The sequence below is a fragment of the Plecotus auritus genome (genome assembly GCF_963455305.1).
Source record: "Plecotus auritus genome assembly, chromosome: 9".
In the NCBI taxonomy this organism is placed as follows: Eukaryota; Metazoa; Chordata; class Mammalia; order Chiroptera; family Vespertilionidae; genus Plecotus; species Plecotus auritus.
This window is the reverse complement of record NC_137783.1, coordinates 142,390,308-142,406,079: the sequence shown is the minus strand read 5'-3', so window position 1 is coordinate 142,406,079 and position 15,772 is coordinate 142,390,308. Positions and strand designations below refer to the sequence as shown.

General features: G+C 40.3%; 1 protein-coding gene across 12 annotated transcripts in view; it reads right to left on the bottom strand.

The window, feature by feature from the left end:
* The window catches only part of LRRC4C (leucine rich repeat containing 4C), a 1,012,843-nt gene that overhangs the window by 776,037 nt on the left and 221,034 nt on the right, over window positions 1-15,772 (bottom strand). For all 12 annotated transcript variants that reach the window (XM_080642544.1, XM_080642555.1, XM_080642549.1 and 9 more), the window contains exon 2: window positions 5,720-5,908. The gene's annotated coding sequence lies outside the window, so the exon portion shown is untranslated. The remainder of the gene's footprint in view (window positions 1-5,719; window positions 5,909-15,772) is intronic.

Here is a 15,772-nt window from a genome sequence, read left to right as displayed (position 1 = left end):
TCTCTCCCGGCCGGCCTTGCAGAACCTACAGGGAACTCGACCAGCCCCTGCAGTCCTGGTGGCTGTGGCCCAGCTCACCCAGAAGAGACCGCACAGGTGTGGGGCAGGCTCCTTGTGGGCGCCCGTTACCTGAGAGCAGGGGCTTCCCTGGCGGACAAGCCCTTGTGTCCTGGGGGAGGGGAGCAGGGGGAGAGTGAGCTCTGTGGACATCCAGCATTCTGACTGCACCTCCGTCCTCGTTACCCCCACCCCCAGGTAGCCGGCGAGAGGTCACAGCCCCCTGCCCGGGCCCTGCGTCACCGATGCTCGCCATGTTCCGTGCCGCCCCTTGATGATCAGCACATGTCATAGCGAGCGTTTGAACTCCTGGTCTCCCAGTCGAACTCCCAGTCTCTCATTCAAATGACCACCCCAGAGGACAATTTGCATATTAGGCTTTTATAATATAGGATATTTTGTAAGATAGAGTCCTTTATTCCTTTAGCTTTGACTCAAAAGAGCCAGTTGATGTAAAATATTTAAACTAGGATGATAGACTCTACATGGTATTCATTATACTATTTTGGCCAAATGTCATCTTAACACTTATGTAGTTATTTCATTTATTAAGTCAAGCACTTTGTTTTTGTTTTCACTTTGAGACTAGGGTGAGCTGACTTTTAATAATACCCACTAAAATGTAGTTAGTGAGAAGCTTTGTTCATTATTTTTTCTGTAGGCATTCTAGTACAGCTGAAATACTTATAACAAGGTTACAAAAATCCCTCTGGGAATGAGAAAAGAGAGTTGCTCTTTGGAGTTCAGTGGAGATGAAGATCCCTTTCACCCTTGGAATCTGTATGGTCAGTATTTTCAAATTATCTAAAGAAAGTCAAAGAGTGGGTCATTTGGAAGAAACTCAAATGGATAAAAGCCAGGAAAAGAGGGGAAAAAAGCTCCAAAGCAAGTTTATAGAGTCGAACTCAGAAGACTGCCTTCAACTAATACTCAAGAAATCTTCACACTTTCTTTAAATCCAGTGGGGTGTTTATGTGTATTCCAACATATAGGTGTAGGTATATTTAGAACTGCTACATTTTTCATGGCCTAAAGGAGTTTCTATTTATTTGCCATGCTACTATTGCCTAGCAGAACTATCGCACGCTGGGGCTTAATATTCTGCCTACAACATTAGATTGGAAATGCTGATGAGGAAAACATCAGGTGTTTATTCTGCTCTTTCCAAAAGCTGCTAAATTGGGAGATTTGGGCAACTTGGAGTTTTAGAGGTGCAGTCAGTGTGTTTCCTCACCTGCCATCATTGCCAGAATTGGGCTAGTTCCAGGTTAAACATACACAAAAAAGGAAGGCAGGACATTTAAAGAGTCGAGGGCATATCAAGGAGGACTGGAGGGGTCCCAGGAAACCCAATTTCAGTAAGACATAACAGGCATTATGTATATATATTGTGGTGTGTTATGACCTGTATTTTCATTAAGAGGCAACTGGAGAGTCTTAAAGACTCTACAAAATGATGAAACACTGGAACCAAAATCAGGGATCATGACATTCCTGACTTGCATAAGTTGCCTGGAGAAAGTGATGGTTTATGCATTAGGACATGAACATAACAGTACTGGTAATATTTATTGAGTGCTTACTTTGCATCAGACACTGACTCCACAGGCTTTACATGCACTATCTCACTAATTCTTCACAACAAAATTATAAGGTAAGTACTGTTATTCTCTTTCTGTCAATGGGAAAGACAAGTCCCAGAAAGAAAAAGTAACCTTTTCAAGTGCACACAACTAGTAAATAAGGCTTCACCCTCTTAAATAATCCTATCTAATAAAAGAGTAATATGCAAATTAATCATCACTCTGCTACACCCAAAAGCCATGCCCACAAGCCAACCAGGAGCGAATATGCAAATAAACCCAACCAAGATGGCTATGGCCACAGAGAGCAGGAGGGAGGCTTGGGTTTCCCCAGCAATGGAGGAAGCCAAGCTTTCCGCCTGTCCTTGCCGGCCTAGGCCTCCACTCAAGGATACAAAGTTTCAATGATAGAAGATAAATAAAGCCAAACAGAAATGGCAGCAGCCACAGAGCTGGAAAGAGCAGGAGGCTAGGGTTGCCCACGGTGATGGAGGAAGCCAAGCTTTCCACACACCCTGGCTGGCCCAGGCCTCCGCTTAAGGCTATAAAGTTTCAATTATAGAAGATACATGCGTCCCAACAGAAATGGCTGCTGCCACAGAGCAGGCAGAAGGCTTGTCTCCGCTCCAGGCTACAAAGTTTCAATTGTAGAAGATAAATAAACCCCAGATCCCAAGGCCTCCACTTGGGTCACCAGGGGGCATGGCCGGCCTGCAAACCACCACAGGCCCCTCGCCCAGGCCGCCCCACACCCCAAGGGAACCCCCACCCTGATCCGGGATACCCCTCAGGGCAAACCAGCTGGCCCCCACCCATGCACCAGGCCTCTATCCTATCTAATAAAAGAGTAATATGCAGATTGACCATCACTCCAATACACAAGATGGCTGCCCCCATGTGGTCAAAGATCCTGCCCCCATGTGGACACAAGATGGCCACCACAAGATGGCCAGCAAGGGAGGGCAGTTGGGAGGGACCAAGCCTGCAAGGGAGGGCAGTTGGGAGGGACCAGGCCTGCAAGGGAGGGCAGTTGGTGGCAATCAAGCCTGCAGGGGAGGGCAGTTAGGGGTGACCAAGCCGGCAGAGGAGGGAAGTTGGGGCAACCAAGCCTGCAGGGAAAGGCAGTTGGGAGGGACCCAGGCCTGCAGGGAAGAGCAGTTGTGGGGGACCAGGCCTGCAGGGGAGGGCAGTTAGGGGTGACCAGGCCTGCAGGGGAGGGCAGTTAGAGGAAAACAGGCTGGCAGGGGAGCAGTTAGGCATCAATCAGGCTGTCAGGGGAGTGGTTAGGGGGTGATCAGGCTGGCAGGCAGAAGCAGTTAGGGGCAATCAGGAAGGCAGGCAGGTGAGCAGTTGGGAGCCAGCAGTCCTGGATTGTGAGAGGGATGTCCGACTGCCCATTTAGGCCTGATCCCACCAGGATCGGGCTTAAACAGGCAGTTAGACATCCCTCGAGGGGTCCCAGATTGGAGAGGGTGCAGGCTGGGCTGAGGGACACCCCTCGCCCCCGTGCACGAATTTCGTGCACCGGGCCTCTAGTCCAGCCGTGGGTAAACTACGGCCCGCGGGCCAGATCAGGCTGTTCTATCTGGTTCTCTTGCTCTCCCCTCCACTCCTTTACTTTGAATTTATATTAGTTCACACAAACAATCCATCCATGCTTTTGTTCCGGCCCTCCGGTCCAGTTTAAGAACCCATTGTGGCCCTCGAGTCAAAAAGTTTGCCCACCCCTGCTCTAGTCTATATATATAAAAGGCTAAGTGACCGTCCAACTGGCCGGTACATGTGACACGCACTGACCACCAGGGGGCAGATGCTCAACGCAGGAGCTGCCGAGCTGCAGTGACTTGGCAGCAGAGGTTCTCGGGTGAGGCACCCGGAACCAGAAAGGAGGGAGCTGGATTCCTTTCAATGTGCACAAATGCATGCATCGGGCCACTATTATAATATAACTGCCTATAAAAGAGAGCTGTACAAGCAGAGATTTATTTGGTCCCTCCTATTTAAAATTATGTCTTTTTTATTTTTTATGGTTATTGTGGGGAGGCAATTATATATCCAAAACAGTCCCTGATCACCGGATATGAGTATATTTTTATAATCATTAACTACCCTTGCCATTTATACACACACTTATATACATTCTAGTATTTCCACAGAGTTGAAAGTACTTTTAATCACGGGATTAAAAATACATATGTATATATTTAAAATATTGATCCTTCTCATTGAAAACCAAGTGATTTAGATATCTATACATATAAAGAGGTAATATGCAAATTAGGCCAGGACTCTGTAACGGGTCACGACCAGACAGGAGGAGGTTGTGGGCACAGGTGAGGCCCAGAGTGGAGACAAAGACAGAGGCAGGGCCCCGGAGCAGACACAGGCAGGGGGGCCAGGGGGGACACTGTGAGTCAGGTGCGGGTCCCGGCCTCCCACAGTACACTTCTGGCCTGACTCCCACAGCAGCCAGTGCTGTGGGAGTCAGGCTTGGGTCCTGGACCCCCGTGGCACCGGTCTGGCCTGACTCCCATGGCAGCCAGTGCTGTGGGAGTCAGGCGCGGGTCCTGGCTGCCCACGGGGTACCTCCTCACACGATTTCAATCATGTGCTGGGCCTCTAGTAGTAAAATAAGAGCAAATGATAATTTTTCCCATCTCATTATATTCATACATAAATAATTCTTAGTATAAAAAAATCATCATTCCTTTTCCCTCTAATGTAATAAATAAACATAATCAAAAACAATACCTTGATATTACAAGAAAATTTAATTGATTTCATTATTAATTTTCATAGCAAAAGAGTCATTCATTACTTTACTTATTTGAACAATAAATATTCACTGAGCAACAACTTTGCTTTAACTAGTATCTAATGTATATACAGCAATCAACAAAACAGATCAAACCTCATGAACCTTATATTTGGTGATAAAGACATTATCAGTATTTAATTACTAATGATTTCTATTAGTCCACAGACAGTTTATATTTATAAAGTTAATGAATTTATAAAATAAAATGAGAATTATTGGAAGGAATGAAATGAGACATTATGACATAAACAAATAGAATTCAAGATAAGCAATCCAACTGACACAGAAACAAGTTCCTAATCCCATCAGTACTAGTTTACAACTCCTACAAATATGCATACATAACACAGAAGCCACACATTCTGCTTTTAGACTTACTTTTTCTTCTAAGGAACCCTACCTCTTAGAATCTCCCCACTGTCTATCCCCAAACACACAACCCAGTGAATAAGCTTATCAATTCTATGGTCAACAACATATCCTCTTTAGATGGCTAATGAAGCATAGAGTACCAAAATGGTGAGTTATAGGGATTAGAAATAGGTGAATAGTACATAAGTATTTCAAATGGTCAACTAGGAACCACAAGATAATATTATATGATAGGAAAAGTATGTACTGCAGACTATAAATACTACTCAGAATGCACATATAGATAATTATATCAAGTTGTTACTGCTAATAATTTAACACTGGAAAGACTCGGGCATCAACCTGCAGTACATAAATAAAGTTTTGACTGCCTGATGGCTAGGTGATAGGCAAGGATTAATTTGTCTAACCTGGATACCCAGTAGGTTGGCTCCCTAAAGAGGCAGGTACTACTTCTTTACCCCTTAAAAACAGGATATTTTGGCTATTAAAACCCAGAAGATATGGAAACAGCCAACAACTGAGTATTTAAGGCAGATACCTGATGAGTATGCTGATGAGACAGAACAGAGCTAAAGGTCAAGAATCTGCAACAACATACCTCTATAAAAACAAACCTCAGGTCCTGGACTCTGAGCTAGGGATGGGCTGAAGACATCTCAGTTTTAAGTGCTGAGGTTGAAGATTAGGGCTGGAAGCTATAATTCTGCTACATCACAGAACTGTCACCACAGAGTTTGGCCCTCGCTCCAAGCCATCCTAGAGGAAGAGCTGGTTTAACTCCAACCATGCTGTTTATTAGTTCAACAGCTCAAGTCTGGGGCTCCTCTCAAGTCTTATATCTTGCTCACCAATTCACTGGGCAATTACCATTAAGAAGATTGCTCACCTGCTATTGCTCTGACTCTGTAAGTTTCCCTCTCAATGACAGGCTGGTCCCAGCTGGTATGCGTGCTTTCAGGTCATTCACTCTTGATTACTTGACATTAGATGATCTTGGACAAAGTATTAATTCTCTGTGAGCCTCGGTATCCTCTTCATCAAATAGGGATAATGACAGTAAACACTTCATTGGTTTCTGTGAAGATTAAATGAGATAATCTATGTCAAGTGTTTGTCACAGTACCTGCACATTGTGAAACATTTAAAAATACTAGCTATTACTAAAACTTAAGTCCAGGGGATTTTTTAGTACAAATAAGAAAGATTTTTATCACATCTCAAAAGAAACTAAAAAATTATCTGGAGGGTTTTAATTAAGAGGCATAGAGAGCCCTTATTCTATAGTCTGTGGCTCCATTGTTGATGTGGTAGGGATTATTTGATGACTGAGTGAGTCTGGGTTTCAGATCAAAGAGAAGAGGGATTTACCATAGAGAAGAGAGTTAGATTTCAGCTGGGAAATAGAGTTCTAATTAGTATCATCTGTTTGAACCTCTGGAGAAGGAACCTAATGGAGGAGTGGTGTGAGAAAAAGAAAACCCAACTGACTACACTTTTTCTCTACACAATCACTCACTTCATTCATTCATTCGTCTGTGCATTACAAGTATTTCAATACACTGTACTAAGCACCATGATGACATAAAAAGACCAAGCTAGTATGAGAAGATTTGGCTTATCAAACTTATCCCTTAATGCCAGTCTCCCAAAGAAGGAGCTAGCTTCCTGCAGTTCATGTGGAAGTCAGCTACTGCAAAATGTTTAAGCGATCAATCCTGGTACAATGCTGAGGTAGCAGATTCAGCCATGTTCATGTCAAAGATCTGGATAAGGCTTCGAACCAGCGCATGGATCCTGTCAGAAAAGAGACTTTCATTCTCTCAAGGATGGTTGTCAAGTTGGTAGATCAGGACTTAGAGCTGAGACTATGTCATACACATAGTTGTTGGATACCAGTTCTTACTTATGCCAGGGAAGGAACTATTGCTTTCCTAATTGGTTTCTTAAAATCTTCCTTGAATCCAATGCTTAGATTTGCTAGATTGCTGTGTGCTACTCCAAAGTACAGTGGGAAAATGGAGAGCACAGATCTCTAGCATTGTGAATGCCTCCAAAAGAATGTTCTTTCTTTAGTCCTACTGTGCACACTTCCTGGTGTTCCTGACCTAGTTTTCTCAACACACTTATTACTTGTATGAAGCTCATTATATAAAAAAAATAACGGGGAATATTAAATATATTGAACTAATTAAATTAAGAGAATAATATGCCATGGAAAAGGTATGTGCCATGTCCAGGAGGAGCCACCCATTTTCTCTACTGATAAAGCTCTCTTGGGGATATTGGATAGAATCCAATACCATAAATATGACCACTTCCCTCCCCACAAGCAGTGCCTCTACTGTATCCAATTAGTTTATCACCTGTACCACTCCTTTTGGGATGTGAGAGGCAGGGTCTATATCTCCATGGGATTAACTGGCCTTGTATCTACATCTCTCACCACATGAGGCCCCAATGGCCAGTTGTAGTGGGATGATAGGAGGTCTATTTTGGCCTTACATACAAAGTCTCTTTTTTAAAAATTCAGACCTGAATTTAAATCAATTGATCTTGGAAAGATTAAATTCATTTTTGTAATGTCAGTGTACTCATTTATCCATGGCCATAATACCCAACTCATGGATGTTGTGAGGATTAACTGAGATAACATGCCTGACATACAATAGGTAATCATAATTTTGCTTCTGTGACATATGTGATGTAAAGACAAGTCTAGATAAAGACCCTTGAGAGATTTAGTGAGGGGGTTGAGTCTTGATATTAAAAACTTTAATATTTTTTCTGTTACTTTAAATACAGAAAATCCAAACATTGAAGAGATGGTTCAGAAATGAACCTGTACTCTGCTCCAGCCTGTTAGACACAACCATTGAGAACTTAGGGCTTGAATACTGCAGCCATACCAAAGGAGGACATTTAATAAATTACTGTGGAAGCCAAACCCCAGTCCATGCCACGCTCCTCAGGAGGACATTGCTCTCTGTGTGTCATTTAAAATGCAATTCCCTTTGAATGGGCACAGAGCAGTTCTATGATCAGACATGACTGCTTTTCTACAAGCAGTGGTTTAATGATTTTATGTCATCACAGTAATGGAAATATGACATTCAACTGTGACTACAGCTTGTATGAATCAATTCTTGGAAACATGTTTCTGTAGAGAACATGAAAATGTGGAGTCTTGACTCCTGTTTGTTTCCCAAAAGGCTTAATCAGTAACTCTCACATACCAAATGAGTGTGGTGATTGGAAGTCTCAAACAAAGATTGTTCACATACAAAACCCTTCTTTAGAGAAAGAGAGTTGGGCCTGAATGGAACTTTTCCATCAGAGGAAACAGCCCTCATGGAGTATGTCAATGCCTGAGTCCTCCTTCTTGATGGAGAAGAAGCACACCATCACCAAAAGTGAAAATAACAAAAAATTACACATGCTTTCTCAGTGGAGGACATTGACTCTGATCTTTCACAAACAAATTTGAAGCTAAGAGTCATAAACTTCCTCAATGTCCTGCCCACACATGTAGACACTTGCCACTGACAACATTCACATTCTACGTCCTTCTAATCTCAGAACAAGTCATTCTCTCTTGCTTAAGGCCAACTCTTCTTTCTGTGTTCTTGATTCCAACCCCTCCTGTCTCTTCTAGAACCTTGATCCATCAGACTTCTACCTTTGTTTCTGTTCTCACCTCCCCACTTGCTACTACTGGACCTCTCAGTCTGTAACATGACAAAATCTTTACACACACACACACTCACACACACACACACACACACACACACACTCTCTCTCTCTCTCTCTCTCTCTCTCTCTCTCTCTCACCAACTAGCTCCAGTCACTGACCCATTTTTCTCCACAACCAAACTACTTAAAATAGTTCACATTTGCCATCTCCCATTTTTAAAACTCCTGTTTTCTCTCTTGCTTCTATAAATAAGTATGTGATTTTTCCTTGCCTCCTTGTTTCTTTCCAACACTGCTGCAAGCATTTTCTTATCTGTCCTCTTCTCTCTTAAACTCGTGCCCAGAGTCTTCTGCTCTCACAAATCTCCCCAAACTGCTCAGCTAAACTTCATCGGTGAGATGCTAAGAGTTAATCCAATGGTCAATATCAGTCATTTGAATCTTCTGCTACCTCCTTTCCCTTTTTAAAATCTCTTCTCTCCTTTAATATCAGGCTGCTGTTGCCTGTTCATTTTCAGTTACCATATTTTCTCCAAGTACTGTGCCATACACATAGCATTGTTAAAAAAAGAGAGAGAGAGAAACCTGGAAGATAGGGAATATTATAATATAGTACATATTTAAAAATTAAGTGAGCAAAGCCTAGATAAGTTGAATAAATTTACTCAAGTTACATAGTAAGGAAGAGGTACTGTATAAGAAAGCAGTTTTATCAGAGAACAATATATGTTTTTAATTTGTTTCCCTAGCCCTACTTTCAAGGGCACAGCAGGCAAGCTTCTTAGAGGTAGTATATCTGGCCTCCTTGTGATGGAGCCTGTGGCCTGGGATCTCATCCAAGGTGTCTGAAATGTCAAACTCAACACCAAGGGTCTGTTTCCCAGTTCTGATAACTTGGTGAGATTTGGGGCCTCTGATTATTGATCTCACCTTAAATTGTTGTTTTTTTTAAACTCTGGAATCAGAGTCCCCTTCCTTGGTTATTGAGTACTCTAGATAAGTATTTTACAAGTAACCTATAATAATAAAAGGCTAATATGCAAATGGTCATCACATCCTCACGTCGTGATAACTGATCAGCTGGAGGAGGTGCTGGAGCACCTCTTGGGACCTCCCCTCAGGCCCCAAGCAGTGGCTCTCACGGCACAGATGGGAGGCGGGGTGCATCGCGCAATTTCACATGCTGGGCCTCTAGTTCTTTCATAATTTAATTGAGTTACAGCAAAAATGGAATCTTTCTGTATGACCTTAATTTCAAATACTCGCAAACATGGCCCATCTCCTCTTCCTAGCTCATGATGCTACCTTTCTTTTTCCCATCATGTCTCTAACTACATATTCTAACATCTAAGAGCTAACTTATTTTTCTCTACTTGACAATGAAAATAGAAGTATTTTCAGAGAATCTGTCTTTTCTTCTAATGTCCTCTTGAACAGTCTACTTTACCTCTAATGTTTCAGGTAACTAAATTTTTGAAAATATCCATTCACTATCTCACCCCCACACTCAGTGGCAAGGCAAATTCCATCCATTCAGCCTCTTTAGTGTCACCATTATATAGCAGCTACCATCAAACCCCACACCTAATGACATAGAGAAGCCTTCCAGGATTTTTCACTTGCACTATATAATTATTAGCCAAATTGACATCCATGCCTCTAACCATTTTGTTATATTCTAGTTTTCTTTGTTTGCCGGAGTGTTCACTAGTTTTTGTGTTTTTAAAATGGTGAATTCATACTCTTTAATCCCATGAATCTTTCCAATGGATTTCTCTTGCCAATAGGATAGAGTCCAAACTAACAAAGCTGAATTGTAATAATTGAATCTTTGACTACTGTTCCAGATCTATTCTTCACAGGGCTCCATACTAACCACTTCGAACTCCAGCTTAGTTAAGCTTATTAAGCCATTTGTGTGATGGTTCCATGATTTTGCTCAAGCTATCGCCTCTCTCTGAAATGTTTTCTCCTTCGCCTCTCTCTGAAATGTTTTCTCCTTGTACTTTCTTCCCCTTTTCTGCTCAATATCACTTCCTCAAAACTCTCAGGCTTCTCCAGGGGAAGTAGGCATCCTTTGTACGTTTACCATAAGCACCTATCTTGGTACTTACTATAATCTTAATTCCATTGACATAATAGCCTTCCTGCCTTTCATTCTAAGACTGTGAAATATTTTAAGACAGGGTTTCTCAACCTCGGTGATATTGACATATTGAATTAGGTAATTGTTGTGTGGACTGTCCTGCACATTACAGGAGCAGCAACCCTGACCCCTAACCACTAGATATTAGGAGCACCCAACCCCCACCAGACATGACAACCAAAAATGTCTCCAGATAGTGTCAAATGTTCAAGTGGGGGGCAGGGATAGTCATTCCTGGCTGAGAACCATGTTTTTAAGATAGGAACCATATCTCAAAAGTTCTGTGTTTAAAGCCATCACCTGCAATCCAGACACCTTAGTTGACTGAATAAGTGTATAACGCATAACATTATTTTAGTTACCAACAGACAATATATATCCTTGTTCTTTGATATATTTCATTACAACTTATACTTTAAATAACTAAAACATTAAACATTTTACTTGTGAATTATACTTTTGAGTAATTCCCAGAGCTAAAGTTTAAATACAATTAGAAAAACATGAGATTAATTGTATACATATATGCACGGCACAGTGAAAGACCAAATGTCAAATAAGATACACAGTCAAGTAAGAGCAATTAGCAATTTTGTGAATTGGCTGCCTATTCAAATTTATTTTCCCAAGGCTACTGTTTAGTTAAGTTAGTACTTCTGCCAATTATAAGAGGCTTCATTGAATGAGCTTATGTTTGAATTTCAAAAACTCTGCATTTAACCTGAAGGGTATATAATCTTCTGGACAATTGTCAAAACAAGTGACCATGTTTACAATGACTCTTGGAAATAAAAGCTAAATTTTTAAAAATCATTATATTTCTAAACTGCCTTTCCTTTAGAGATTTACTTAACAAATGTCTTCAGAAGATCTTTTTTATTCCTACAAGAAGAGATAAATCATGCACACAAATAACCTAAGAAGTAGAATCAAAAGTAGAATCATTAACACAACAATGTTAATGATTCTCTCTGAATGGCAGGACTAAGGGGTAACATGACTTCTTTAGCTATCTCAATATTTTAAATTTATCTTCAATAGCTGTATATTATTTTACATATGCACAAACAATGAACTAAGCAAAGGTTTTGTTCTTTCACTCTACTCAAATTTGAGAACACAAAAAGGCTTTCGTTATTTTATTCATCACATGCATTCTTATTATTCTTTGATATTTGTAATTACACATTTTAATTTAGAAATTGCAGATACCACAAAGAAGAAAAATGATTGTGTGAAATTTTATTTCTATACTTTGCTAGAAGTTTGTACATTGTGACTTGGTAAGCAAGTAAAATTAGAAAATCATAAATTTGAAATTTGCCATGTTGAAATTGCCATAGCCCCCCACATTAAAATTCATTTCTCACAAAGCACTCACTCATCTATGTACCAACCAAAGTATCTGGAAAATTAATTACAAACTCTGTTATAATTACTGAAACAAAGTTTGGAATTACCATCTGCTTATCTTGACCAACAAAAATAATTTTTATTTGGCTTTTATATACCATCTTAATTATCTACTGTCAGCTCAGAATGGTATTGGGGACTCGATTCCTAGTTATGTGAAACTAAAGTAAGTAAAGGGACTGTCAATTGTGTATTCAAATGATGCTCCACTAGGTAAGGAATTAAGATTGTTGCAAGAGAAAAAAAGCCCTCTATTAAATATGGAAAGCAAGAGAATTCAGAATAGAAAAGCTGACAGAGATAGGGCAACCTTAATTTACATGTCAGCTATAATATCTGCCTTACTAGACTATTTACTTGGTAACTGGATGACAGTCCTTAAACTAGTTACCGTAGCAACTGCTACATGACACATAAGGTTCAGAGAGATAGAATATCTTCTTGCAAAAAACAAAAGCACCTTCAAAGTGTCTGAGGAAAATTACCATTTTGAGGAATGCTGATGGTGTGAAGGAAAGGTGTTAGCCCTGATTCACTGTGATTTTTTTTTTTTAATTTCTACATTCTAGCAAAATGTCAACAGAGCTTTCAATATGTTTTCCTCTACTAATTATCACTTCAATGTCTCTTTTTAAAATGTTAATTACTAAGTATTTGCTTTTGGTTAAAGCTGCTGGAAGGCCTCTCACAAATCAAACTCAACCTACCTTTACAATTTGATTTTCAAAGGAAATCCCTTCAAAGACTCTAGATTATAGTTTAGTTTTTCATAAATGGTATTTCATGGGTCACCAGTATCAATCATTGTGATGCTTTGTTAAAAAGGTAAGTTATTTGGTCCTGCTACCAGTGGTGAGAGGTCCACGCCCCCACCTGTTGCTTGTGGGAGTGGGCTTCTAACAATATCCTGAAAAAAGAAATTTTCTCGACATGCTCAGACATAGTCCAATCCATCATCAGGCTAGCTTATAGCAGTTTGTGTTTCCCACTGCAGTCCATCAGTCCATTGCCTGTGGAGTCCACATGGCTGTGGGCTATACAGACAAATGTAAGACAGCCAAGAGCCACAAGAGAGCAATCTTCTTTGTTTAGGGGATTATATATCCCCAAATTTTCATGGGCTTGTGGTGGCCCCACACATTCTGGCCAACAATCTCCGTCCTCATTTTGACTCACAGGCAAGTAACTTCCCCATGTCACCCCAACTTTACTGGGCATGTGTCTAGCTCCCCTTTGTTGGACTCCTTTCCCAGGTGTTTTGCAGGGGATGGGCTGGTGGTTCCATGGGGAGTGTCAAATTGCAGCTCCCTGGTGAAGCTGCTCAAATGACATGCCTGTAATGTCTGGCCTTCCTTTTCTCCTTTCCTGTAATTAATAATTAGCTAATTACAATGGTATCAGTCCAAATCCAGACCAACTGAGTCAGCATATGTGGGGGAGAGACATGGAAATGTGTATTTCTATTAATTAAGATACTGGGTGTTTTTTTTATAAGACTTATTTTCTTTCCTCTAAGCCAGTGGTCAGCAAACTCATTAGTCAACAGAGCCAAATATCAACAGTACAACGATTGAAATTTCTTTTTTTTTTTTTCAAATTTTTATTAAGGTATTATATGTGTACATATCTTACCATTGTCCCCCCCACCCCACTCCCATACATGCCCTCACCCCCCAATGTTTTGCATCCGTTGGTTACTCTTATATGCATGCATACAAGTCCTTCAGTTGATCTCTTATTTCCCCCACCTCTCCCTAACTTTACCACTGTAATTAGACAGTCTGTTTGATGCTTTACTGCCTCTGTAACTATCTTTTTGTTCATTTGAGAGCCAAATTTTTTAAACTTAAATTTCTTCTAACGCCACTTCAACATAGACTCGCCCAGGCCATGGTATTTTGTGGAAGAGCCACACTCAAGGGGCCAAAGAGCCGCAGTTTGCCGACCACGGCTCTAAGCCAATACACTTCCTCACGTTGAATATCCTTCCTTAATTCCAAGTATATGAATGCCACTCATGGCTTAGGGCTTAGCTCATCTGTCACTCTTTCTCTTAACAAAAGAGCATTTCCCACCAAGAAATTACAAACCACTACTTCTCTACCTCTCTAATTTGTCTAATTTCTACTTTACTTTAAACAGTGTATTAGATGCATTAACATACATATTATGTTCCTCCTCTCTCTTCACACTGCCAATGAATTTCCTATAGCTTTTTTTAAATACTTCAGCTAGCGCATTATGGTACTGGGGTTTTGACATCTCTTTTTCTGGTTAGGCTCTTGTGAGAGTAGAGACAACATCTATTTATACATGTCTGTGTCCAAGTGCCTGAAACACATAGATGCCAACAAATGTTTATGTAATTGACCTGTATCCAATAATAATTAAAATGATATATCAAAAACTTAGATAATACTGTTGAGCACTAATTCATTTCAAGTTCAGAGGAGTGTTACTATTAATACCTCTATTTTTACAGATCAGGAGACTCACCCTTGGAGAGGTCAAGCTACCAGCTTAAGATACAAATAATAGGTTATACATCAAGATTTAAAAATTGAGCTGCAATAGAAACCCAACTGTAGCTACTAGGTATAGTGCCTCCTGTGCTTAAGGGAACATGAGCTAATAATCATTATTTTAACTTTTCTCTTTTGGACATACATTAAAATACAGATATGAAACAGAAATATCATGCCACGACAGTTCAGCCACAACAAATAAAATCAATATCCAGAACTGAATTTCTCCCCATGACTCTACAATCATATAAAGATCCAATATTGAGCATAAAAACAAACAAAATGATAGCACTTAACTGTATGATCTTGGAAAACTCGTATCTTTTCTCTAAGTCATTTCCTTAGCTATTCAATAGAAGACTTGAATTGTGTGATCTCAACCTGTAATGTCATTTACAGCGATAAAATTCTATTGCTCATAATGCCTCTTCCCCATTATATAGATACTAGAGGCCCAATGCATGAAATTCATGCAAGAGTAGGCCTTCACAGCCATGGCTGCCTGGATCCCTCCCTCACAGCCTGGGGCAGCTGCCTAGATCAGCCCCAGCTTCATTCTGGAAGGACATCAGTCTAATTAGCATATTATGTTTTTATTATTATAGATTAGGCTTAGAGAGCTTATTTCCCCCTGTGGACCATCCTACAAAAGGTTTTCTTGTCCATCAGAGGACTTCAGGGTTTCCCTATTTTAATTAGAGCACTTGTACAATATCGCTAATAGTCTAAGAAGATTCATCCCATCTCTCTCCTAGTCTCTCATACTCACTCCATTTCAACATCAATGGCTTTGCTTTCAGTGCTTTTCAACTCAGGGCCTTTGATCTGGTTATGCCCTAGACCTGGAATCTTTTCTCCCAAGTAGAAATAAGGCTTCCTGTCTCACCTACCCAAATCTCACCATCTTACTTAGACATTCTACATAAAACTGCATATACATATCCTATATTCCATTCTGTTGACTCTATTTTAATTGTTCTCATCATTTAAATTACAATTAGCTTCTATAATTTATTTTTTCTTCTTTCCACTATGACATGAGCTCCAACATCATAAAATTTTTGTGTTTTGTATTTAATATTCTTTTAAGTTAATAAAGGGGAGATATTTATTTTTAAAAATCAAGTGATAAGGCTTAGACTATAAACATTTACTCCAGCTATAA